Consider the following 27,401-nt stretch of genomic DNA (forward strand, 5'->3'; position numbering starts at 1 on the left):
CCTGGGGGAGGGGGGACAGGTTCCCTTCAATTTCAGTTCTTGTGTCTGCGTGGCTTTTGCAGGACACGTTGCCGGCTGCACAGCAGGGGAACAGCTGGCGGTGCTGGACCCCACTGACACATTGGCTGGTGTTTTTCTCTGTGCAGCTAGCACATCTGGGCAAAAACTGGCGGTGTGTTAGAGCCCAGGGACAGCAGGAGGAGGAGCAGGAGGAGGAGGAGCAGGGGGAGGGGAGTGTAGGCCGAAGCCTGCACAGGCGGCAGCTTTGGGTGTGTTGTGTCTGCGTGGCTTTTGCAGGACACGTTGCCGGCTACACAGCAGGGGAACAGCTGGCGGTGCTGGACCCCACTGACACATTGGCGAGGTGTTTGGCTCTGTGCAGCCAGCACTTCCGGACAGCAACGAGCGGTGTTGTAGCCCGGGCTCTGCAGGGGGAGCAGAGTGTAGGCCGAAGCCTACTTGAACCAATTTCAAAGGTAACCTTTAACCCCCCCTCAGGGGTTAGAAAGTAGAAGAGCCACAGCTTATGCAGCAGTAGTGCTGCACAAGTCAAAGGTTGCTCTTTTAATTTCGCTCCTTGCACACGCTGAATGAAACACGTATAACATTTAGCCCTTTATACAGTCAAACTGTGTAATGGAGGCGAGAGTTCCCTTTGTAATGAGACGCAGCACAGGTGTCAAGAATCCCACCTTGGTGCTGGGTGCAGCCTCCCGAGCGTTGTTATTTGCTGTACAGGAGTCTGCGCTGTCGTGTTATCCCCTGGCCTAGCGCCGTTAGCGCTGCCCATCTTCTGGCATCATGTAATGTCGGCCGGTGCGGTTCGCGATGACCATGAATCCCAGCCCCGCAGTGTCTTAACATTGTTAAAACACTGCGGGGCTGGGATTCAGGGCCTGGCGCAGCACATATGTTCGCCTCTCACACTCGGGTCCTTACACCCGCTTCAGACTGTGCGGCGTCATCTGATCCCTTATCGCATGCCACGGCCATGAAGCCGCACAGTCCGAAGAAGGCGGAAGGAGAGGAGGGACAGGCGAACTGATGCACTGATCCTGCCCATCAATCACACCCTCGCAGTCCCAATAAATAAGACACCGAGGGGCGTTGTGTGGGTCAGGGCGGCCGCAGAGGCGCAGGCAGCCAAACAATGATGCCAGAAGACGGGCAGCGCTACCAAGGGGGTTGCAGCGTGTCATTACAAAGGAAAGTCACACCACCGGGACGGTTAAATGGTCACACAGAGGACACATTGCAGACGTGTTTTCAGTTCCACATGTGCGAGGAGAATACGTTTCTGAGCCACCTTGCACACATGCAGCATTACCGCTGTACAAGGTGGCTGGATAACGTAAAAACGCCTGGGGGAGGGGGGACAGGTTCCCTTCAATTTCAGTTCTTGTGTCTGCGTGGCTTTTGCAGGACATGTTGCCGGCTGCACAGCAGGGGAACAGCTGGCGGTGCTGGACCCCACTGACACATTGGCTGGTGTTTTTCTCTGTGCAGCTAGCACATCTGGGCAAAAACTGGCGGTGTGTTAGAGCCCAGGGACAGCAGGAGGAGGAGCAGGAGGAGGAGGAGCAGGGGGAGGGGAGTGTAGGCCGAAGCCTGCACAGGCGGCAGCTTTGGGTGTGTTGTGTCTGCGTGGCTTTTGCAGGACACGTTGCCGGCTACACAGCAGGGGAACAGCTGGCGGTGCTGGACCCCACTGACACATTGGCGAGGTGTTTGGCTCTGTGCAGCCAGCACTTCCGGACAGCAACGAGCGGTGTTGTAGCCCGGGCTCTGCAGGGGGAGCAGAGTGTAGGCCGAAGCCTACTTGAACCAATTTCAAAGGTAACCTTTAACCCCCCCTCAGGGGTTAGAAAGTAGAAGAGCCACAGCTTATGCAGCAGTAGTGCTGCACAAGTCAAAGGTTGCTCTTTTAATTTCGCTCCTTGCACACGCTGAATGAAACACGTATAACATTTAGCCCTTTATACAGTCAAACTGTGTAATGGAGGCGAGAGTTCCCTTTGTAATGAGACGCAGCACAGGTGTCAAGAATCCCACCTTGGTGCTGGGTGCAGCCTCCCGAGCGTTGTTATTTGCTGTACAGGAGTCTGCGCTGTCGTGTTATCCCCTGGCCTAGCGCCGTTAGCGCTGCCCATCTTCTGGCATCATGTAATGTCGGCCGGTGCGGTTCGCGATGACCATGAATCCCAGCCCCGCAGTGTCTTAACATTGTTAAAACACTGCGGGGCTGGGATTCAGGGCCTGGCGCAGCACATATGTTCGCCTCTCACACTCGGGTCCTTACACCCGCTTCAGACTGTGCGGCGTCATCTGATCCCTTATCGCATGCCACGGCCATGAAGCCGCACAGTCCGAAGAAGGCGGAAGGAGAGGAGGGACAGGCGAACTGATGCACTGATCCTGCCCATCAATCACACCCTCGCAGTCCCAATAAATAAGACACCGAGGGGCGTTGTGTGGGTCAGGGCGGCCGCAGAGGCGCAGGCAGCCAAACAATGATGCCAGAAGACGGGCAGCGCTACCAAGGGGGTTGCAGCGTGTCATTACAAAGGAAAGTCACACCACCGGGACGGTTAAATGGTCACACAGAGGACACATTGCAGACGTGTTTTCAGTTCCACATGTGCGAGGAGAATACGTTTCTGAGCCACCTTGCACACATGCAGCATTACCGCTGTACAAGGTGGCTGGATAACGTAAAAACGCCTGGGGGAGGGGGGACAGGTTCCCTTCAATTTCAGTTCTTGTGTCTGCGTGGCTTTTGCAGGACACGTTGCCGGCTGCACAGCAGGGGAACAGCTGGCGGTGCTGGACCCCACTGACACATTGGCTGGTGTTTTTCTCTGTGCAGCTAGCACATCTGGGCAAAAACTGGCGGTGTGTTAGAGCCCAGGGACAGCAGGAGGAGGAGCAGGAGGAGGAGGAGCAGGGGGAGGGGAGTGTAGGCCGAAGCCTGCACAGGCGGCAGCTTTGGGTGTGTTGTGTCTGCGTGGCTTTTGCAGGACACGTTGCCGGCTACACAGCAGGGGAACAGCTGGCGGTGCTGGACCCCACTGACACATTGGCGAGGTGTTTGGCTCTGTGCAGCCAGCACTTCCGGACAGCAACGAGCGGTGTTGTAGCCCGGGCTCTGCAGGGGGAGCAGAGTGTAGGCCGAAGCCTACTTGAACCAATTTCAAAGGTAACCTTTAACCCCCCCTCAGGGGTTAGAAAGTAGAAGAGCCACAGCTTATGCAGCAGTAGTGCTGCACAAGTCAAAGGTTGCTCTTTTAATTTCGCTCCTTGCACACGCTGAATGAAACACGTATAACATTTAGCCCTTTATACAGTCAAACTGTGTAATGGAGGCGAGAGTTCCCTTTGTAATGAGACGCAGCACAGGTGTCAAGAATCCCACCTTGGTGCTGGGTGCAGCCTCCCGAGCGTTGTTATTTGCTGTACAGGAGTCTGCGCTGTCGTGTTATCCCCTGGCCTAGCGCCGTTAGCGCTGCCCATCTTCTGGCATCATGTAATGTCGGCCGGTGCGGTTCGCGATGACCATGAATCCCAGCCCCGCAGTGTCTTAACATTGTTAAAACACTGCGGGGCTGGGATTCAGGGCCTGGCGCAGCACATATGTTCGCCTCTCACACTCGGGTCCTTACACCCGCTTCAGACTGTGCGGCGTCATCTGATCCCTTATCGCATGCCACGGCCATGAAGCCGCACAGTCCGAAGAAGGCGGAAGGAGAGGAGGGACAGGCGAACTGATGCACTGATCCTGCCCATCAATCACACCCTCGCAGTCCCAATAAATAAGACACCGAGGGGCGTTGTGTGGGTCAGGGCGGCCGCAGAGGCGCAGGCAGCCAAACAATGATGCCAGAAGACGGGCAGCGCTACCAAGGGGGTTGCAGCGTGTCATTACAAAGGAAAGTCACACCACCGGGACGGTTAAATGGTCACACAGAGGACACATTGCAGACGTGTTTTCAGTTCCACATGTGCGAGGAGAATACGTTTCTGAGCCACCTTGCACACATGCAGCATTACCGCTGTACAAGGTGGCTGGATAACGTAAAAACGCCTGGGGGAGGGGGGACAGGTTCCCTTCAATTTCAGTTCTTGTGTCTGCGTGGCTTTTGCAGGACACGTTGCCGGCTGCACAGCAGGGGAACAGCTGGCGGTGCTGGACCCCACTGACACATTGGCTGGTGTTTTTCTCTGTGCAGCTAGCACATCTGGGCAAAAACTGGCGGTGTGTTAGAGCCCAGGGACAGCAGGAGGAGGAGCAGGAGGAGGAGGAGCAGGGGGAGGGGAGTGTAGGCCGAAGCCTGCACAGGCGGCAGCTTTGGGTGTGTTGTGTCTGCGTGGCTTTTGCAGGACACGTTGCCGGCTACACAGCAGGGGAACAGCTGGCGGTGCTGGACCCCACTGACACATTGGCGAGGTGTTTGGCTCTGTGCAGCCAGCACTTCCGGACAGCAACTAGCGTTGTTGGAGCCCGGGCTCTGCAGGTGGAGCAGAGTGTAGGCCGAAGCCTAATTGAACCGATTTCAAAAGTCACCTTTAACCCCCCCTCAGGGGTTACAAAGTAGAAGAGCCACAGCTTATGCAGCAGCAGTGCTGCGCAAGTCAAAGGTTGCTCTTGTAATTTTTCTCCTTGCACACGCTGAATGGAACACGTATAACATTTAGCCCTTTATACAGTCAAACTGTGTAATGGAGGCGAGAGTTCCCTTTGTAATGAGACGCAGCACAGGTGTCAAGAATCCCACCTTGGTGCTGGGTGCAGCCTCCCGAGCGTTGTTATTTGCTGTACAGGAGTCTGCGCTGTCGTGTTATCCCCTGGCCTAGCGCTGTTAGCGCTGCCCATCTTCTGACCTCATTTAATGTTGGCCGGTGCGGTTCGCGATGCCCATGAATCACAGCCCCGCAGTGTATTGACATAGTTTAAACACTGCGGGGCTGGGATTCATGGCCTGGCGCAGTACATATGTTCGCCTCTCGCTTGGGTTCTTACACCTGCTTCAGACTATGTGGCGTCAGCTGATCCCTTATCGCATGCCACGGCCATGAAGCCGCACAGTCCGAAGAAGGCGGAAGGAGAGGAGGGACAGGCGAACTGATGCACTGATCCTGCCCATCAATCACACCCTCGCAGTCCCAATAAATAAGACACCGAGGGGCGTTGTGTGGGTCAGGGCGGCCGCAGAGGCGCAGGCAGCCAAACAATGATGCCAGAAGACGGGCAGCGCTACCAAGGGGGTTGCAGCGTGTCATTACAAAGGAAAGTCACACCACCGGGACGGTTAAATGGTCACACAGAGGACACATTGCAGACGTGTTTTCAGTTCCACATGTGCGAGGAGAATACGTTTCTGAGCCACCTTGCACACATGCAGCATTACCGCTGTACAAGGTGGCTGGATAACGTAAAAACGCCTGGGGGAGGGGGGACAGGTTCCCTTCAATTTCAGTTCTTGTGTCTGCGTGGCTTTTGCAGGACACGTTGCCGGCTGCACAGCAGGGGAACAGCTGGCGGTGCTGGACCCCACTGACACATTGGCTGGTGTTTTTCTCTGTGCAGCTAGCACATCTGGGCAAAAACTGGCGGTGTGTTAGAGCCCAGGGACAGCAGGAGGAGGAGCAGGAGGAGGAGGAGCAGGGGGAGGGGAGTGTAGGCCGAAGCCTGCACAGGCGGCAGCTTTGGGTGTGTTGTGTCTGCGTGGCTTTTGCAGGACACGTTGCCGGCTACACAGCAGGGGAACAGCTGGCGGTGCTGGACCCCACTGACACATTGGCGAGGTGTTTGGCTCTGTGCAGCCAGCACTTCCGGACAGCAACTAGCGTTGTTGGAGCCCGGGCTCTGCAGGTGGAGCAGAGTGTAGGCCGAAGCCTAATTGAACCGATTTCAAAAGTCACCTTTAACCCCCCCTCAGGGGTTACAAAGTAGAAGAGCCACAGCTTATGCAGCAGCAGTGCTGCGCAAGTCAAAGGTTGCTCTTGTAATTTTTCTCCTTGCACACGCTGAATGGAACACGTATAACATTTAGCCCTTTATACAGTCAAACTGTGTAATGGAGGCGAGAGTTCCCTTTGTAATGAGACGCAGCACAGGTGTCAAGAATCCCACCTTGGTGCTGGGTGCAGCCTCCCGAGCGTTGTTATTTGCTGTACAGGAGTCTGCGCTGTCGTGTTATCCCCTGGCCTAGCGCCGTTAGCGCTGCCCATCTTCTGGCATCATGTAATGTCGGCCGGTGCGGTTCGCGATGACCATGAATCCCAGCCCCGCAGTGTCTTAACATTGTTAAAACACTGCGGGGCTGGGATTCAGGGCCTGGCGCAGCACATATGTTCGCCTCTCACACTCGGGTCCTTACACCCGCTTCAGACTGTGCGGCGTCATCTGATCCCTTATCGCATGCCACGGCCATGAAGCCGCACAGTCCGAAGAAGGCGGAAGGAGAGGAGGGACAGGCGAACTGATGCACTGATCCTGCCCATCAATCACACCCTCGCAGTCCCATTAAATAAGACAACGAGGGCTGTTGTGTGGGTCAGGGCGGCCGCAGAAGCGCAGCCAGCCAAACAATGATGCCAGAAGACGGGCAGCGTTACCAAGGAGCTTGTTGCGTGTGTCAATACAAAGTCAAATCACACCTGAGGGACGTTTTAATGGTCACAGAGGACACATTTTAGACGTGTTCACTTCAACATGGGCAAGGAGAATAAGTTTCTGAGCCACCTTGAACACATGCAGCATTACTGCTGTTCAAGGTAGCTGTAAAACATAGAAACACCTGGGGGAGGGGGGACAGGTTCCCTTCAATTTCAGTTCTTGTGTCTGCGTGGCGGTCGCAGGACACGTTGCCGGCTACACAGCAGGGGAACAGCTGGCGGTGCTGGACCCCACTGACACATTGGCTGGTGTTTTTCTCTGTGCAGCTAGCACATCTGGGCAAAAACTGGCGGTGTTAGAGCCCAGGGTCAGCAGGAGGAGCAGGGGGAGCGGAGTGTAGGCCGAAGCCTGCACTCGAGCAAGTTGAAAGGAAACCTTTAACCCCCCCCCCCCCCAGGCGTTTGTAGCTGAAAGAGCCATTGTGTACAGCACTAATGCTGGAAAAGGTAAACTTAGCTCTTTTAATTATGGTCCTTGTACATGCGGAACCAAACACTTATGAAATGTGTCCCCACACAGCGTTACACCGTCCGGTAGGTGGAACTTTCCTTTGTCGTGTGACGCAGCACAGCCATCATTTTTACCCCCTTGTCGCCGTTCGCCCCCTCCTCAGCGTTGTTTGAATCTGTCCCGGAGCCTGCGCTGTTAGGTTAGCCCATGGCTATGCACACATGTTGCGCTGCCCGTCTTCTGACCTCATTTGGTGTCAGGCTGGCTGCGCCTGTGCGGGTGCGCTGGCCGAGATCCCGCCTCGCAGTGTCGTCTCATGTAATCCCACCGCGGGCCTGTGATCCGTGCCCGTGCGCAGTGCATATCCTCTCCTCTCACTCCCCTCCCTACGGCTTTTTCAGACTGTGCGGTGTCACGGCCGTGGCATGCTATTAGGGACCAGCTGACATCGCACAGTCTGAAGAAGCCGTAGGGAGGGGAGTGAGAGGAGAGGATATGCACTGCGCACGGGCACGGATCACAGGCCCGCGGTGGGATTACATTAGACGACACTGCGAGGCGGGATCTCGGCCAGCGCACCCGCACAGGCGCAGCCAGCCTGACACCAAATGAGGTCAGAAGACGGGCAGCGCAACATGTGTGCATGGCCAAGGGCTAACCTAACAGCGCAGGCTCCGGGACAGATTCAAACAACGCTGAGGAGGGGGCGCACGGCGCCAAGGGGGTAAAAATGATGGCTGTGCTGCGTCACACGACAAAGGAAAGTTCCACCTACCGGACGGTGTAACGCTGTGTGGGGACACATTTCATAAGTGTTTGGTTCAGCATGTGCAAGGAGCATCACGAAAAGAGGCACTTTTTCCCTTTGCATCATCATTACTGCTGCACAAGGTGGCTCCTTCAGTAACAAACGCCTGGGGGGGGGGGGGGGTCAGGTTCCCTTACATTTAACTTGTTGTGTCTGCGTGGCGGTCGCAGTACACGTTGCCGTATACACAGCAGGGGAACAGCTGGCGGTGCTGAACCCCACTAACACATTGGCGAGGTGTTTGGCTCTGTGCGTACAGCACTTCTGGACGGCAACTAGCGGTGTTGGAGCCCAGGGACAGGTGGAGGAGGAGGAGGTTGGAGGAGGTAGGAGGAGGTAGGAGGGATTGCCACACACACAGCAGGGGAACAGCTGACGTTACTGAACCCCAATAACAGAGGAGCGACTGTTGACTGTGCGTACAGCACTTCTGGACGGCAACTGGCGGTGTTGGAGCCCAGGGACAGGTGGAGGAGGAGGAGGTTGGAGGAGGTAGGAGGAGGTAGGAGGGATTGCCACACACACAGCAGGGGAACAGCTGACGTTACTGAACCCCAATAACAGAGGAGCGACTGTTGACTGTGCGTACAGCACTTCTGGACGGCAACTGGCGGTGTTGGAGCCCAGGGACAGGTGGAGGAGGAGGAGGTAGGAGGAGGTAGGAGGGATTGCCACACACACAGCAGGGGAACAGCTGACGTTACTGAACCCCAATAACAGAGGAGGGACTGTTGACTGTGCGTACAGCACTTCTGGACGGCAACTGGCGGTGTTGGAGCCCAGGGACAGGTGGAGGAGGAGGAGGTTGGAGGAGGTAGGAGGGATTGCCACACACACAGCAGGGGAACAGCTGACGTTACTGAACCCCAATAACAGAGGAGCGACTGTTGACTGTGCGTACAGCACTTCTGGACGGCAACTGGCGGTGTTGGAGCCCAGGGACAGGTGGAGGAGGAGGAGGTTGGAGGAGGTAGGAGGAGGTAGGAGGGATTGCCACACACACAGCAGGGGAACAGCTGACGTTACTGAACCCCAATAACAGAGGAGCGACTGTTGACTGTGCGTACAGCACTTCTGGACGGCAACTGGCGGTGTTGGAGCCCAGGGACAGGTGGAGGAGGAGGAGGTTGGAGGAGGTAGGAGGAGGTAGGAGGGATTGCCACACACACAGCAGGGGAACAGCTGACGTTACTGAACCCCAATAACAGAGGAGGGACTGTTGACTGTGCGTACAGCACTTCTGGACGGCAACTGGCGGTGTTGGAGCCCAGGGACAGGTGGAGGAGGAGGAGGTTGGAGGAGGTAGGAGGGATTGCCACACACACAGCAGGGGAACAGCTGACGTTACTGAACCCCAATAACAGAGGAGCGACTGTTGACTGTGCGTACAGCACTTCTGGACGGCAACTGGCGGTGTTGGAGCCCAGGGACAGGTGGAGGAGGAGGAGGTTGGAGGAGGTAGGAGGAGGTAGGAGGGATTGCCACACACACAGCAGGGGAACAGCTGACGTTACTGAACCCCAATAACAGAGGAGGGACTGTTGACTGTGCGTACAGCACTTCTGGACGGCAACTGGCGGTGTTGGAGCCCAGGGACAGGTGGAGGAGGAGGTTGGAGGAGGTAGGAGGGATTGCCACACACACAGCAGGGGAACAGCTGACGTTACTGAACCCCAATAACAGAGGAGCGACTGTTGACTGTGCGTACAGCACTTCTGGACGGCAACTGGCGGTGTTGGAGCCCAGGGACAGGTGGAGGAGGAGGAGGTTGGAGGAGGTAGGAGGAGGTAGGAGGGATTGCCACACACACAGCAGGGGAACAGCTGACGTTACTGAACCCCAATAACAGAGGAGCGACTGTTGACTGTGCGTACAGCACTTCTGGACGGCAACTGGCGGTGTTGGAGCCCAGGGACAGGTGGAGGAGGAGGAGGTTGGAGGAGGTAGGAGGAGGTAGGAGGGATTGCCACACACACAGCAGGGGAACAGCTGACGTTACTGAACCCCAATAACAGAGGAGGGACTGTTGACTGTGCGTACAGCACTTCTGGATGGCAACTGGCGGTGTTGGAGCCCAGGGACAGGTGGAGGAGGAGGAGGTAGGAGGAGGTAGGAGGGATTGCCACACACACAGCAGGGGAACAGCTGACGTTACTGAACCCCAATAGCAGAGGAGGGACTGTTGACTGTGCGTACAGCACTTCTGGACGGCAACTGGCGGTGTTGGAGCCCAGGGACAGGTGGAGGAGGAGGAGGTTGGAGGAGGTAGGAGGGATTGCCACACACACAGCAGGGGAACAGCTGACGTTACTGAACCCCAATAACAGAGGAGGGACTGTTGACTGTGCGTACAGCACTTCTGGACGGCAACTGGCGGTGTTGGAGCCCAGGGACAGGTGGAGGAGGAGGAGGTTGGAGGAGGTAGGAGGGATTGCCACACACACAGCAGGGGAACAGCTGACGTTACTGAACCCCAATAACAGAGGAGCGACTGTTGGGACTGTGCGTACAGCACTACCAGGCAACAACTAGCGGTGTTGGAGCCCAGGGACAGGTGGAAAAGCAGAGGAACACAATGTAGGCCGAAGCCTGAGAAAGTCGAAAGGGAACCTTTAACCCCCCCCCAAGGCGTTTGTAGCTGAAAGAGCCAGCTTGTGCAGCACAAAAGATGCAAAAGGAAAAGGTGGCTCTTTTCATCATGCTCCTTGCAAACACAGAACTAAACACTTATAAAATGTGTCCCCTGCAACCGTAAAACCGTCCCGGAGGTGGGACTTTCCTTCGTAATGTGACGCAGCCCAGCCGTCATTCCTACCCCCCCGGCGCCGCGCACCGGCTCCTCAGCGTTGTTTTATTCCGTCCAGGAGCCTGCGCTGTTATGTTATCCCGTGGCCAGGCACACTTAGCGCTGCCCGTCTTCTGGCATCATTTGGTGTCTGGATGGCTGCGCCTGTGCGGCCGCGCTGGCAGAGAGCCCGCCTCGCAGTGTCTTCTGATTTAATCCCACTGGGGGCCTGGGATCCATGGACATGCGCAGTGCATATCTGAACCTCCACCTCTCACTCATCTCCCTATGGCTTCTTCAGACTGTGCGGTGTCACGGCCGTGGCATGCTGTTAGGGACCAGCTGACACCGAACAGTCTGAAGAAGCCATAGGGAAATGAGTGAGAGGTGGAGGTTCAGATATGCACTGCGCATGTCCATGGATCCCAGGCCCCCAGTGGGATTAAATCAGAAGACACTGCGAGGCGGGCTCTCTGCCAGCGCGGCCGCACAGGCGCAGCCATCCAGACACCAAATGATGCCAGAAGACGGGCAGCGCTAAGTGTGCCTGGCCACGGGATAACATAACAGCGCAGGCTCCTGGACGGAATAAAACAACGCTGAGGAGCCGGTGCGCGGCGCCGGGGGGGTAGGAATGACGGCTGGGCTGCGTCACATTACGAAGGAAAGTCCCACCTCCGGGACGGTTTTACGGTATCAGTGGACACATTTTATAAGTGTTAAGTTCTGCGTGTGCAAGGAGCTAAACAAAAATAGCTACCTTTTCCTTGGGCAGCATTACTGCTGCACAAGGTGGCTCTTTCAGTAACAAACGCCTTGGGGGGGGGGGACAGATTCCCTTACATTTCAGTTGTTGTGTCAGCGTGGCGGTCGCATGACACATTGCCGGCTACACAGCTGGGGATCAGCTGACGTTACTGAAACCCAATAACACTGGGTCGTATGTTTTGACTGTGCAGACGGCACGTCTGAGCCTCAACTGGCGGTGTTGGAGCCCAGGAATTTAAGTTCAGGTGGTAGAAAGATGAACACAACAGGAGACCTGGATAACGTATACAGTGACCTAATTATTCAATCAGGAGGAGGAGTGGCAAATTCCGGCGAGATCCAGGCCTTGTTCATTTTCAGGAAAGTAAGCCGGTCAACGTTATCGGAGGATAGTCGCATGCGACGGTCAGTTAGTACACCACCTGCAGCACTAAAGACACGTTCCGATAATACACTGGCCGCAGGGCAAGACAGCACCTCCAATGCATACTGGCTTAGCTCTGGCCATGTATCCAGCTTTGAGACCCAAAACTTGAAAGGGGAAGAGCCGTCTGGGAGTACAGCAAGAGGGCAAGACATGTAGTCTGTCACCATCTGACGGAACCGTTGCCTCCTGCTGACTGGAGCCGTCTGTGATGGTGTAGACTTTTGTGGCGGGCACAGAAAACTGTGCCACAATTCGGCCATACTGGTCTTGCCTTGGGCAGAGGCACTGCTTCTGCTCCCTCTTTGTGCAGAGCCTCCACCACGGCCTGGACGCACTGAGCTGCTTTGGAATGCACTAGCAGCACTTCTCTCAGTTGGAATGGAGAAGATGATGGAATTGACCAGTGTGTCTTGGTACTCCCGCATTTTTCGCTCCCGGTTCAACGGTGTGATGAGGCTTTCTACGTTGTCCCGGTAGCGAGGATCGAGGAGGGTGAACACCCAATAATCAGACATGTTGAGAATGTGGGCGATGCGGCGGTCGTTTCTCAGGCACTGCAGCATGTAATCCACCATGTGCTGCAGACTGCCAACTGCCCAAGAAACGCTGTCCCCTGCTGGAGGCGTGATCTCTGCCCGCTCGTCATCACCCCACCCTCGCTGTACACACTGAGTACTGGACAATTGTGTAACTCCCTCCTCTGGACGGATGTCTTCCTCCTCCATTGACTCCTCCTCATCCTCCTCACAAACGGTCCCCTGCCTACGCGTTTGTGAGGAACCACGTGGCGCTGACTGTCCAGAAGATGATGGAAATGGTGAATCCTCATCCTCCACCTCTTCCACAACATCATCCCTTAGCGCTTGCAGTGATTTTTCAAGCAGGCAGATAAGGGGGACAGTCATGCTGACTAGTGCATCATCTGCACTCGCCATCCGCGTGGAATAATCAAAGGGACGCAAAACCTGGCAGACGTCATTCATAGTGGCCCACTCTGTGGTTGTGAAGTCTGTACGGCGCTGACTGCGACTTTTTTGCGCCTGAAGCAGCTGGTACTCCATTACAGCTTGCTGCTGCTCACACAACCGCTCCAACATATGTAACGTGGAATTCCACCTGGTAGGTAGGTCACATATGATGCGATGTTCCGGCAGGCGGTGTCGGCGCTGCAGAGCCGCAATGCGCGCTTTTGCCGTGCTGGAACGCCGCAAGTGAGCACACTCTAGGCGGACCTTGTGCAGCAGTGCATCAAGATCCGGATAGTCCCTCAAAAAGCTCTGCACGACCAAATTGAGCACATGTGCCAGACATGGGATGTGAGTGAGGTTGCCGAGGCCCAGAGCTGCCACCAGATTTCGGCCATTATCACACACTACCATGCCTGGCTGGAGATTCGCTGGCACAAACCACACATCGCTCTCCTGCTTGATGGCATTCCAGAGCTCCTGCGCTGTGTGGCTACGATTCCCCAAGAAAATTAATTTCAAGACGGCCTGTTGACGTTTGGCCACGGCTGTGCTCATGTCGGTCGTAACAGGTACACGTTCATCACGGGTCCATGTGGAGGTGGACTGTGACGGCTCCTGCAGCGATGATTCTGAGGAACTGGTGTAAGAGGAGGAGTCAATGCGTACAGAATGGATTCCTGCAATCCTTGGAGTGGGCAGGACACGTCCTGCGCCACTCGCACGGTCTGTACCCGGCTCAACGACATTAACCCAATGGGCAGTGAGGGAAAGGTATCGCCCCTGTCCATGTTGACTGGTCCACGCATCGGTGGTGAGGTGGACCTTGCTACTGACGGCGTTCAGTAGCGCGTGTTTTATGTGTCCCTCCACATGCTTCTGCAGGGCAGGGACGGCTTGCCTGCTGAAGTAAAAGCGGCTGGGCACATTGTACTGTGGGACTGCCAATGACATCAAGTCACGGAAGCTGTCAGTCTCCACCAGCCTGAATGACAGCATTTCCAGTGACAGAAGTTTGGCAATGCCTGCAGTCAGAGCCTGTGCTCGTGGGTGGTTTGACGAGAAAGGCCGCCTTTTCTCCCATGCCTGTACTACCGATGGCTGTAGACTGGGCTGGGAGTGTGTGGATGACTGGGAAAGTGGCGCTGCGGGTGGAATTACAGCGGGTCTCTGGACAACAGGGGCAGAGGTTCTTCCACGGCGATCCTGGGAGGACGCCGAACCAGCTGCGTGTGAGGTAGAGGAAGAGGCAACACGAGCTGAAGAGGTGGTAGCTGCCGCTGTTGGTTGGCCTACCTCTTCAGTGTGTTTTTCTAACTCCGCCGGGTGCCTGTTGCGCACATGTTTCCACATGTTGGAGGTATTGAGGTTGCTGACATTTTTCCCTCTTTTGACTTTTTGATGACACACGTTGCATCTGACATAGCAAATGTCATCTGCAACTGTGTCAAAAAAGGACCAGGCACTGCAAGTCTTGGGAGCGCCCTTTTTGGCTTTTGGAAGAGACATGCTCCTAACGGGTGCCAAAGCGGAGGCTGCAGGATCCGCAGTCTCCCTCTTTGGGCCGTACGGGGAATCTCTTCCTCAGAGCTGCTCCCACCACCTTCCTGTCCCTCACGCCAAGATGGGTCGAGGACCTCATCATCTACACTACCCTCTGCCCCCAACTGCTCCTCCTGGGTAGTCTCAGCAGCAGAGCACGCACCAGTAAGTGGCACCTGAGTGTCATCATCAGCTGATGCGGCCTGCGATGTGGTGACCGGAGCCACTGGCCCACCCGCCTCTTCAGAGGAAGACAGAAAAAGCTGTTGGGCATCACTGCACCCTGCCTCTTCTTCCATTTCTCCAATGCTGCTTGGCTGGCCCCCTGTTTCCAAGCCAAGAGATTCAGAGAACAGAAGTAGAGACGGCTCCTGTCCTGGGCTCTCTGTCTGCCTGGGCAATTTGGCAGGTGGTGAAGAGACAGATGGCTGCTCTCCAGTGCTCTGTGTCTGAGAGGATGTGGCACTAATGGAAGTTGATGCATTAGCTGCCATCCATCCGACAACAGCTTCAATTTGTTCTTCACGCAGCAGCGGTGTACGGCGCTCGGACACAAAGCTTCGCATGAACGACTGTTGCCTGGTGAAAGTGGGTGCTGATGAGTCACCGGTGCCCGCAGCAGGCACAGAATCCCCACGTCCCCTCCCTGCTCCGCGCCCACGCCCACGCCCACGTGCCTTACTCACTGCCTTCTTCATCTTGGTTGACTGATAAAGATAAGCAGAAAAGTACTAACGGATTTGTGTGCTTATTCCTGAGCAACTCCTCCTAACAGGTATAAGAAGCACTAATTATCTAAAGTGTGGACTAGACTTTAATATGAGCTAATGTGGCCTACAGAAATGTAAAGTGGTGTAACTGGTGTGTTTGGTGAACTTTATTATTTATTTATTTTTTGGGGGCTGAACTGACAACAGATAGAGCTGCAGTCACACGGAGACCGTGCAGACAGACGTAAACGGTGCTACAAGGCCCAAAAACCCTCCTCTACTTTATCCTATGTAGTGTTTTTCCACAAATTAGCTGGAGACGGGTGGAAAGACACTAATAGGATTTTTTTGAATAAATTAGCAGCAGACTACACTATTTGGAAAAAAAAGAAAATTGATTTGGCGGTATGACGCAGTGAAAAACCCTGAGCTGGAGACAACCAGGCTATAGCTGCTCACAGATTACAGGGCGAGCTGCAGTCACACGGAGACCGTGCAGACAGCCGTAAACGGCGCTGCAAGGCCCAAAAACCCTCCTCTACTTTATCCTATGTAGTGTTTTTCCACAAATTAGCTGGAGACGGGTGGAAAGACACTAATAGGATTTTTTTAAATTAATTAGCAGCAGACTACACTACTTTGAAAAAAAAGAAAATTGATTTGGCAGTATGACGCAGTGAAAAACCCTGAGCTGGAGACAACCAGGCTATAGCTGCTCACAGATTACAGGGCGAGCTGCAGTCACACGGAGACCGTGCAGACAGCCGTAAACGGCGCTGCAAGGCCCAAAAACCCTCCTCTACTTTATCCTATGTAGTGTTTTTCCACAAATTAGCTGGAGACGGGTGGAAAGACACTAATAGGATTTTTTTAAATTAATTAGCAGCAGACTACACTACTTTGAAAAAAAAGAAAATTGATTTGGCGGTATGACGCAGTGAAAAACCCTGAGCTGGAGACAACCAGGCTACAGCTGCTCACAGATTACAGGGCGAGCTGCAGTCACACGGAGACCGTGCAGACAGCCGTAAACGGCGCTGCAAGGCCCAAAAACCCTCCTCTACTTTATCCTATGTAGTGTTTTTCCACAAATTAGCTGGAGACGGGTGGAAAGACACTAATAGGATTTTTTAAAATTAATTAGCAGCAGACTACACTACTTTGAAAAAAAAGAAAATTGATTTGGCGGTATGACGCAGTGAAAAACCCTGAGCTGGAGACAACCAGGCTACAGCTGCTCACAGATTACAGGGCGAGCTGCAGTCACACGGAGACCGTGCAGACGGCCGTAAACGGCGCTGCAAGGCCCAAAAACCCTCCTCTACTTTATCCTATGTAGTGTTTTTCCACAAATTAGCTGGAGACGGGTGGAAAGACACTAATAGGATTTTTTTGAATAAATTAGCAGCAGACTACACTACTTGGGAAAAAAAAAAAAAAAGGAACAGTATGAGGCAATGAACCACCCTCCCTGAACTGAATACAACCAACTATGGATGGCCTATGTGGCTGCACTCAGACTGGAGACTGGGCTGCACTCACACACACACACACACAGACCTTGCAGATCGCTGTGAAAACAGCGCTACAAGGCAAAAGCAAGGTGAATAGTAGGTGAACACAGCGGTTGCTAAATTAGCCTTTGGAAAGCACAAAGAAGCAAATCGCTATCTCTAAACTGTCCCTCAGTCAGCAAACAGCGTCCTGTCACTAACTGAATTCACAGCAGAGTGATCGCAAAATGGCGCCAGCGACTTTTAAACTGCATCATGACATCATTACACCAGCCAATCACAGCCTTGCCAGTAGTTTCATGCCCTCCATGCTAAACAGGATGTGCCCACACTTGGAATCAATCTCATTGGCTGAATTTCTGCTTTTTGAATCTTAGAACTTCCGATTCCGGTATCCGATACGCGGCAAGTATCGGAATCCCGGTATCGGAATTCCGATACCGCAAGTATCGGCCGATACCCGATACTTGCGGTATCGGAATGCTCAACACTATCAGGAGGGACAAATAGACTAGATAACATTCCTGCCTACCAGCGGAGATTGGCACCCTAAATGCGATATATGTGCCCCTGCTCCACGGTGGCTGACCCTCACTTGCCCTATAGGCCCTATGCTACTGTGTGTATAGGGAGCCTAGATTAGACAATCAGCAACTAGGCTACAAATGTCCCTCCTGTAATTTTTGTGGAAATGTATTCCCTTATACTCTGGTGTATTTAGGAGAGACACAGTGACATTCTATTGGAGTTTGTGTAACTGTTTCAAGATAGGGTTTATCAAAACAGTCATCCATTATGTATATATTGAGATTAGCTGTATGTTTGTCACTATTTTTGTGCACTGAGGTTTTCCTTAGTTGTTTAGCTTAGATTCTCTATTAAGCAAACGTTTTAAGGGCTATATGTTCACACAAGAAATACCACAGTATACATAAAATTAAATGTTATATTGAGTGGTTCTTTTACACATACAAATAAAACTTTCAGGAGATCTGACCCTTGCCTTTTAGCATAAACTTAAATCATGATTGGACTATGTTCTTTCTCTGTCAACCTTCAATATAAACAGTATGAATATATTTTTGTGCAGGATCCGATAATTCCTATTTTTCATTCCTTGCCAAAGATTCATAAGAGCCAATTTCCGCCACCTATGAGACCTATTGTGGTGGGAATTGGTGCTCTAAATGAGAATTTATGTCAGTGAGTTGATTATGTTCTGCAACCGTTAATATATTTTTGCCCAGGTTATTTATGTGACAACAAGCATGATCTCAACATTTTAGAGCATATTTCATAGAAATCTGATCTAGCTGTGTCATAGATTTATTTATAGTCTTGTATACTTCATGCTCAGGGTTTGGAAGCCATGTCTTTCTTTCTGGACAAATAGTAATTGTATGGTTTGGATCTTAAGAGGTTTATCATTATGGCTTTACAGTATTTGCTGTCCCACACTTACTCCATGTTTAAAAATATATATTACAGTTGATAGGCGCACCTATGGGTGCAAAACATTCAACATCTTTCACAAATATTTATGGACTAGAAATACATTATTTCTGCATCCAATCCGATTGCTCATAATATGGTGTGGTACAGTCGGTACACAGATGATATGACCATCATTTGGTCTGTTGACGCAGCCGCCATACCCCACTTTATCAGTTATCTCAATTGTAACTCTTGTAACCTTAAATTCACACACACTTGACATCAGAAAGTATTATCATTTTTGGATCTGCAAACAGTAGCTGCTAATTATGCAAACAAAATTGATACTTTTACATTTCGCAAGCCCTTTACTGGCAATACCATTCTTGATGCAAGGTCTTATTGTAAGAACACTATCAAGAGTATTCCTATAGGTGAACTTATTAGGGCACGCAGAATTTGTTCCAATGATACTTTATATCAGAATTAGGAAACCAAGATTTGTTCAAGGCCAGGTGAAAAATGGTATCCTAAATGGAGATTAACCCCTCTGTGACCTTTGACGTACTATCCCGTCGAGGTGACCTGGGCCTATCTGACCCTCGACGGGATAGTACGTCATAGCAGATCGGCCGCGATCACGGGGGGAGCGCGGCCGATCGCGGCCGGGTGTCAGCTGCATATCGCAGCTGACATCCGGCACTATGTGCCAGGAGCGGTCACGGACCGCCCCCGGCACATTAACCCCCGGCACACCGCGATCAAACATGATCGCGGTGTACCGGCGGTATAGGGAAGCATCGCGCAGGGAGGGGGCTCCCTGCGGGCTTCCCTGAGACCCCCGGAGCAACGCGATGTGATCGCGTTGCTCTGAGGGTCTCCTACCTCCCTCCTCGCCGCAGGTCCCGGATCCAAGATGGCCGCGGCATCCGGGTCCTGCAGGGAGGGAGGTGGCTTACCGAGTGTCTGCTCAGAGGAGACGCTTGGTAAGCCTGCAGCCCTGCACAGCAGATCACAGATCTGGCAGAGTGCTGTGCACACTGTCAGATCAATGATCTGTGATGTCCCCCCCTGGGACAAAGTAAAAAAGTTTAAAAAAAATTCCCCACATGTGTGTAAAAAAAAAATAAAAAAAATATCCTAAATAAAGAAAAAAAAAAAAAAATTATTCCCATAAATACATTTCTTTAGCTAAATAAAATAAAAAAAACAATAAAAGTACACATATTTAGTATCGCCGCGTCCGTAACGACCCAACCTATAAAACTGCCCCACTAGTTAACCCCTTCAGTAAACACCGTAAGAAAAAAAAAAAAAAAACGAGGCAAAAAACAACGCTTTATTACCATACTGCCGAACAAAAAGTGGAATAACACGCGATCAAAAAGACTGATATAAATAACCATGGTACCGCTGAAAACGTCATCTTGTCCCGCAAAAAAAGAGCCGCTATACAGCATCATCAGCAAAAAAATAAAAAAGTTATAGTCCTGAGAATAAAGCGATACCAAAATAATTATTTTTTTCTATAAAATAGTTTTTATCGTATAAAAGCGCCAAAACATAAAAAAATGATATAAATGAGATATCGCTGTAATCGTACTGACCCGACGAATAAAACTGCTTTATCAATTTTACCAAACGTGGAACGGTATAAACGCCTCCCCCAAAATAAATTCATGAATAGCTGGTTTTTGATCACTCTGCCTCACAAAAATCGGAATAAAAAGCGATCAAAAAATGTCACGTGTCCGAAAATGTTACCAATAAAAACGTCAACGCGTCCCGCAAAAAAACAAGATCTCACATAACTCTGTGGACTCAAATATGGAAAAATTACAGCTCTCAAAATGTGGTAACGCAAAAAATATTTTTTGCAATGAAAAGCGTCTTTCAGTGTGTGACAGCTGCCAATCATAAAAATCTGCTAAATAACCCACTATAAAAGTAAATCAAACCCCCCTTCATCACCCCCTTAGTTAGGGAAAAATAAAAAAATTAAAAAATTTATTTATTTCCATTTTCCCATTAGGGTTAGGGTTAGGGCTAGAGTTAGGACTAGAGTTAGGGTTAGGGCAAGGGTTAGGGCTAGGGTTAGGGTTAGGGCTAGGGTTGGGGCTAGGGTTAGGGCTAGAGTTAGGACTAGAGTTAGGGCTAGGGTTAGGGTTAGGGCAAGGGTTAGGACTAGGGTTAGGGCTAGGGTTGGGGCTAGGGTTAGGGATGTGTTTGGATTAGGGTTTCAGTTATAATTGGGGGGTTTCCACTGTTTAGGCACATCAGGGGCTCTCCAAACGGGACATGGCATCCGATCTGAATTCCAGCCAATTCTGCGTTGAAAAAGGAAAACAGTGCTCCTTCCCTTCAGAGCTCTCCCGTGTGCCCAAACAGGGGTTTACCCCAACATATGGGGTATCAGCGTACTCAGGACAAATTGGACATCATCTTTTGGGGTCCAATTTCTCCTGCTACCCTTGGGAAAATACAAAACTGGGGGCCAAAAAATAAGTTTTGTGGGAAAAAAAAGATTTTTTATTTTCACGGCTCTGCGTTGTAAACTGTAGTGAAACACTTGGGGGTTCAAAGTTCTCACAACACATCTAGATAAGTTCCTTGGGGGGTCTAGTTTCCGATATGGGGTCACTTGTGGGGGGTTTGTACTGTTTGGGTACATCAGGGGCTCTGCAAATGCAACATGACGCCTGCAGACCAATCCATTTAAGTCTGCATTCCAAATGGCGCTCCTTCCCTTCCGAGCTCTGTCATGCGCCCAAACAGTGGTTCCCCCCCACATATGGGGTATCAGCGTACTCAGGACAAATTGATCAACAACTTTTGGGGTCCAATTTATCCTGATACCTTTGTGAAAATACAAAACTGGGGGCTAAAAAATCATTTTTGTGAAAAAAAAAAAGAATTTTTATTTTCACGGCTCTGCGTTATAAACTGTAGTGAAACACTTGGGGGTTCAAAGTTCTCACAACACATCTAGATAAGTTCCTTGGGGGGTCTAGTTTCCAATATGGGGTCACTTGTGGGGGGTTTGTACTGTTTGGGTACATCAGGGGCTCTGCAAATGCAACGTGACGCCTGCAGACCAATCCATTTAAGTCTGCATTCCAAATGACGCTCCTTCCCTTCCGAGCTCTGTCATGCACCCAAACAGTGGTTCCCCCCCACATATGGGGTATCAACGTACTCAGGACAAATTGGACAACAACTTTTGGAGCCCAATTTATCCTGGTACCCTTGTGAAAATACAAAACTGGGGGCTAAAAAATCATTTTTGTGAAAAAAAAAGGAATTTTTATTTTCACGGCTCTGCGTTATAAACTGTAGTGAAACACTTGGGGGTTCAAAGTTCTCACAACACATCTAGATAAGTTCCTTGGGGGGTCTAGTTTCCAATATGGGGTCAATTGTGGGGGGTTTGTACTGTTTGGGTACATCAGGGGCTCTGCAAATGCAACGTGACGCCTGCAGACCAATCCATTTAAGTCTGCATTCCAAATGGCGCTCCTTCCCTTCCGAGCTCTGTCATGCGCCCAAACAGTGGTTCCCCCCACATATGGGGTATCAGCGTACTCAGGACAAATTGAACAACAAAGTTTGGGGTCCAATTTATCCTGATACCCTTGTGAAAATACAAAACTGGGGGCTAAAAATCATTTTTGTGAAAAAAAAAAAGGAATTTTTATTTTCACGGCTCTGCGTTATAAACTGTAGTGAAACACTTGGGGGTTCAAAGCTATCAAAACACATCTAGATAAGTTCCTTAGGGGGTCTACTTTCCAAAATGGTGTCACTTGTGGGGGTTTTTAATGTTTAGGCACATCAGGGGCTCTCCAAACGCAACATGGCATCCCATCTTAATTCCAGTCAATTTTGCATTGAAAAGTAAAATAGCGCTCCTTCCCTTCCGAGCTCTGCTATGCGCCCAAACAGTGGTTTACCCCCACATATGGGGTATCGTCGTACTCAGGACAAATTGCTCAACAACTTTTGTGGTCTAATTTCTTCTCTTACCCTTGGGGAAATAAAAAAATGGGGGCGAAAAGATCATTTTTGTGAAAAAATATGATTTTTATTTTTACGGCTCTGCATTATAAACTTCTGTGAAGCACTTGTTGGGTCAAAGTGCTCAACACACATCTAGATAAGTTCCTTAAGGGGTCTACTTTCCAAAATGGTGTCACTTGTGGGGGTTTTTAATGTTTAGGCACATCAGGGGCTCTCCAAACGCAACATGGCATCCCATCTTAATTCCAGTCAATTTTGCATTGAAAAGTAAAATAGCGCTCCTTCCCTTCCGAGCTCTGCTATGTGCCCAAACAGTGGTTTATCCCCACATATGGGGTATCGTCGTACTCAGGACAAATTGCACAACAACTTTTGTGGTCTAATTTCTTCTCTTACCCTTGGGGAAATAAAAAAATGGGGGCGAAAAGATCATTTTTGTGAAAAAATATGATTTTTATTTTTACGGCTCTGCATTATAAACTTCTGTGAAGCACTTGTTGGGTCAAAGTGCTCAACACACATCTAGATAAGATCCTTAGGGGGTCTACTTTCCAAAATGGTGTCACTTGTGGGGGGTTTCAATGTTTACGCACATCAGGGGCTCTCCAAATGCAACATGGCGTCCCATCTCAATTCCAGTCAATTTTGCATTGAAAAGTCAAATGGCGCTCCTTTCCTTCCGAGCTCTGCCCTGCGCCCAAACAATGGTTTACACCCACATATGGGGTATCAGCGTACTCAGGACGAATTGTACAACAAATTTTGGGGTCTATTTTCTCCTGTTACCCTTGGTAAAATAAAACAAATTGGAGCTGAAACAAATTTTGAGTGAAAAAAAGTTAAATGTTTAATTTTATTTAAACATTCCAAAAATTCCTGTGAAACACCTGAAGGGTTAATAAACTTCTTGAAAGTGGTTTTGAGTACCTTGAGGGGTGCAGTTTTTAGAATGGTGTCACACTTGGGTATTTTCTATCATATAGACCCCTCAAAATGACTTCAAATGAGATGTGGTCCCTAAAAAAAAATGGTGTTGTAAAAATGAGAAATTGCTGGTCAACTTTTAACCCTTATAACTCCGTCACCCAAAAAAATTTTGGTTCCAAAATTGTGCTGATGTAAAGTAGACATGTGGAAAATGTTACTTATTAAGTATTTTGCATGACATATGTCTGTGATTTAAGGGCATAAAAATTCAAAGTTGGAAAATTGCGAAATTTTCAAAATTTTCGCCAAATATTCGTTTTTTTCACAAATAAACGCAAGTTATATCGAAGAAATTTTACCACTATCATGAAGTACAATATGTCACGAGAAAACAATGTCAGAATCGCCAAGATCCGTTGAAGCGTTCCAGAGTTATAACCTCATAAAGGGACAGTGGTCAGAATTGTAAAAATTGGCCCGGTCATTAACGTGCAAACCACCCTTGGGGGTGAAGGGGTTATATTGGGCCATAAATATGGTGAGCAAATTTAATATCATATAATGAAATTCCACCTAGAAGTTCTACTAAACCCATTTTTGTCAATATTTTAAGTGAGGAATTTTATTTAATAGAAAGATTTTTGAAAAACATCTTCCTGTTCTGTCACAAGATGAAAAACTCCACGCCGTTACCAAATCTGGGTGGCACCTACTACAGTGCCTACAAGTAGTATTCAACCCCCTGCAGATTTAGCAGGTTTACACATTTGGAATTAACTTGGCATTGTGACATTTGGACTGTAGATCAGCCTGGAAGTTTGAAATGCACTGCAGCAAAAAAGAATGTTATTTCTTTGTTTATTTTTTTTTAAATTGTGAAAAGTATTTTCAGAGTGTCATTTATTATTCAACCCCTCAACCCACCAGAATTCTGTTTGGTTCCCCTAAAGTATTAAGAAGTAGTTCTGGCACAAAGAACAATGAGCTTCACATGTTTGGATTAATTATCTCTTTTTCCAGCCTTTTCTGACTATTTAAGACCCTCCCCAAACTTGTGAACAGCACTCATACATGGTCAACATGGGAAAGACAAAGGAGCATTCCAAGGCCATCAGAGACAAGATCGTGGAGGGTCACAAGGCTGGCAAGGGGTACAAAACCCTTTCCAAGGAGTTGGGCCTACCTGTCTCCACTGTTGGGAGCATCATCCGGAAGTGGAAGGCTTATGGAACTACTGTTAGCCTTCCACGGCCTGGACAGCCTTTGAAAGTTTCCTCCCATGCCAAGGCCAGGCTTGTCCAAAGAGTCAAGGCTAACCCAAGGACAACAAGGAAGGAGCTCCGGGAAGATCTCATGGCAGTGGGGACATTGGTTTCAGTCAATACCATAAGTAACGTACTCCACCGCAATGGTCTCCATTCCAGACGAGCCCGGAAGGTACCTTTACTTTCAAAGCGCCATGTCAAGGCTCGTCTACAGTTTGCTCATGATCACTTGGAGGACTCTGAGACTGACTGGTTCAAGGTTCTCTGGTCTGATGAGACCAAGATCGAGATCTTTGGTGCCAACCACACACGTGACGTTTGGAGACTGGATGGCACTGCATACGACCCCAAGAATACCATCCCTACAGTCAAGCATGGTGGTGGCAGCATCATGCTGTGGGGCTGTTTCTCAGCCAAGGGGCCTGGCCATCTGGTCCGCATCCATGGGAAGATGGATAGCACGGCCTACCTGGAGATTTTGGCCAAGAACCTCCGCTCCTCCATCAATGATCTTAAGATGGGTCGTCATTTCATCTTCCAACAAGACAACGACCCAAAGCACACAGCCAAGAAAACCAAGGCCTGGTTCAAGAGGCAAAAAATCAAGGTGTTGCAGTGGCCTAGTCAGTCTCCTGACCTTAACCCAATTGAAAACTTGTGGAAGGAGCTCAAGATTAAAGTCCACATGAGACACCCAAAGAACCTAGATAACTTGGAGAAGATCTGCATGGAGGAGTGGGCCAAGATAAATCCAGAGACCTGTGCCGGCCTGATCAGGTCTTATAAAAGACGATTATTAGCTGTAATTGCAAACAAAGGTTATTCCACAAAATATTAAACCTAGGGGTAGAATAATAATTGACCCACATTTTTATGTTTAACATTTATAAAAATTTAACTGAGCAACAAAACTTTTTGGTTTGTAAGATTTATGCATCTGTTAATAAATCCTGCTCTTGTTTGAAGTTTGAAGGCTCTAACTTATTTGCATCTTATTAAACCTGCTAAATCTGCAGGGGGTTGAATACTACTTGTAGGCACTGTATAAGGAATATTTGATCTAGTTTAATCAGAAATAGAAATTGATATACAACTTGGCACAAGTGCTGCTGTTTTTACAGATGTATAGCATCAAAATGCTCTGTTTGACAAAATGATGTAAAAAAACGCTTAAATCATTAAATCTATTGTTTGGAATGTATATAAAATTAGATAGTTCATTAACTGCAATTCCACATACAGTATGTGGTCTATCGTATTAATTGTAAAATATGTCATTTGTCATTTATCGGTTGTACAACCAGAAAATTAGAACAAAGGATACACAAACATATCTGGGATTTCATTAATGCCAATGCACCTAAACCTTCTAATGTTTCTTATCATATCAATAGGATTCATTAAAGCGATCTCACATCTTTAACATTTTCTAAAATAGAAATGGTTATTAGAGCTGCTGGGGGTAAATGTGGAAAAGAACACTCAATAGAAAGACATTTTGGATTTTAATGTTAAATACCTCCTTCCCTTTGGGTCTTAGTAAAAGATCAGATTTAATTATTCTATAGTAATAAATATTTTTGGAAAAACATTCTGTCATTGTTTGATATGTGGATTGAATCTTTGTATATTTTTATACTTGTTTATCAACAGTTTCATGTCTGTGCTTTTTTTTTCTCTTTCACATGATTTATCCTCACCTAATTTGAAATTGTAATTAAACCCTGAATCCGTATCCTATGTGGTGTTTTCCAGGCTCAGACTAAGGTAGGGTAACATGGCCATCGATTCACTCATGCGATATGATCAGGTCATTTTTGATAATGAAACTCGGCTCTGACACTGTCAGTGTATGATCCGAGTGTCATCTTAGTATGATCCGATTCCCTCACATGAGAGAATCACAGCACAGGTGCGGAGAAAATGGAGAACTTGATTTCTCCATCCTCTCCATTGTCTCTGTACACGTACATCGGACTGAACTCTGATGACATGCAAGCGCAGGCCATTGTTTTACATGAACTCAAAAAATTGTATGGGTGAGTGTGATCCGATTACAGATGCACTCGCAGCATGCTGCGATTATTTCCTCATGATGAATTGGCATGAGAAAATAATCGCTCAACTGCTCTGCCCCATAGAATAACACTAGATCGAATGCTATCCAAGAAAATGTCAGACAGCACTCAGCCGTGTTATATGCTCGTGTGAGAAAGCCCTAAGGACTGAACTGATCCGAGTCTAGTTTCCTGGGTGCATGATTAGACATCCTTCCATTACCTCTCATTATTATGTATTTTTAATAATTTTTGTTACTGCTCTTTGCCACTTAGATTTTTAATCTGAATAATGAACTTTATTTTTTATGGAATACTGTGAGTTCTGTAGATCTACTGTTATTACTAAAAAGGGCTTTTCGTCATGCACCAGACAGGTGAGCTGATTGCCCCTATTTGAACTACAATTTATAATGCAAAAAACACATCATCATAAAGCTCTGTAAATGAAAAAGTGATAAAGTTAGGGCTCTTAGAATATGTTGGAAAAAAATATTGTTGTTAGAAATTATTTTCTTGTGCAAATGTAGTAAAATGTAAAAATATATTAATTGGATATCACTGGGGATAAGAGAACATGCTCAGTGATACTCAGATATCACTCGAGTATCACATTGCTCCGATGTGTTTGTTACTAGGCGAGTAATGGGCATTTCTCGAAGTAAAACTTGAATCCCTGCCCCGTATCTTTGGCGCCTGTTACATAACCAATGAGCATGCGGGGTTTGCCTATGAGACACTCTAATGCCATAGCCATCTTGGTTATGGCATTACCGTGATTGCCTGGCTGACATCATCAGAGATTATAAAAGTACAGGCGCCTCCCAGCTCGGCACAGCTCTGTGACAATTCGCATTGGAGGGAGACAGTGCTTGTCTAGACCTGTGCGCGCACAGTATAACAAATCAGAAGCCTGTAGTGTTGGTACTGGTGCTTAGGCTGAGCCATCATATTAACAGCTCTTCTGAGGGATATTCGTTGATAGCACATACAATCTGCATTTAACCTGGGGAGGGAGAGAGAGAGTCTCAGGAGCAGAGAGAGTGACAGAATCCA

This window comes from Ranitomeya variabilis, chromosome 7 (genome assembly GCF_051348905.1).
Source record: "Ranitomeya variabilis isolate aRanVar5 chromosome 7, aRanVar5.hap1, whole genome shotgun sequence".
Classification (NCBI taxonomy): Eukaryota; Metazoa; Chordata; class Amphibia; order Anura; family Dendrobatidae; genus Ranitomeya; species Ranitomeya variabilis.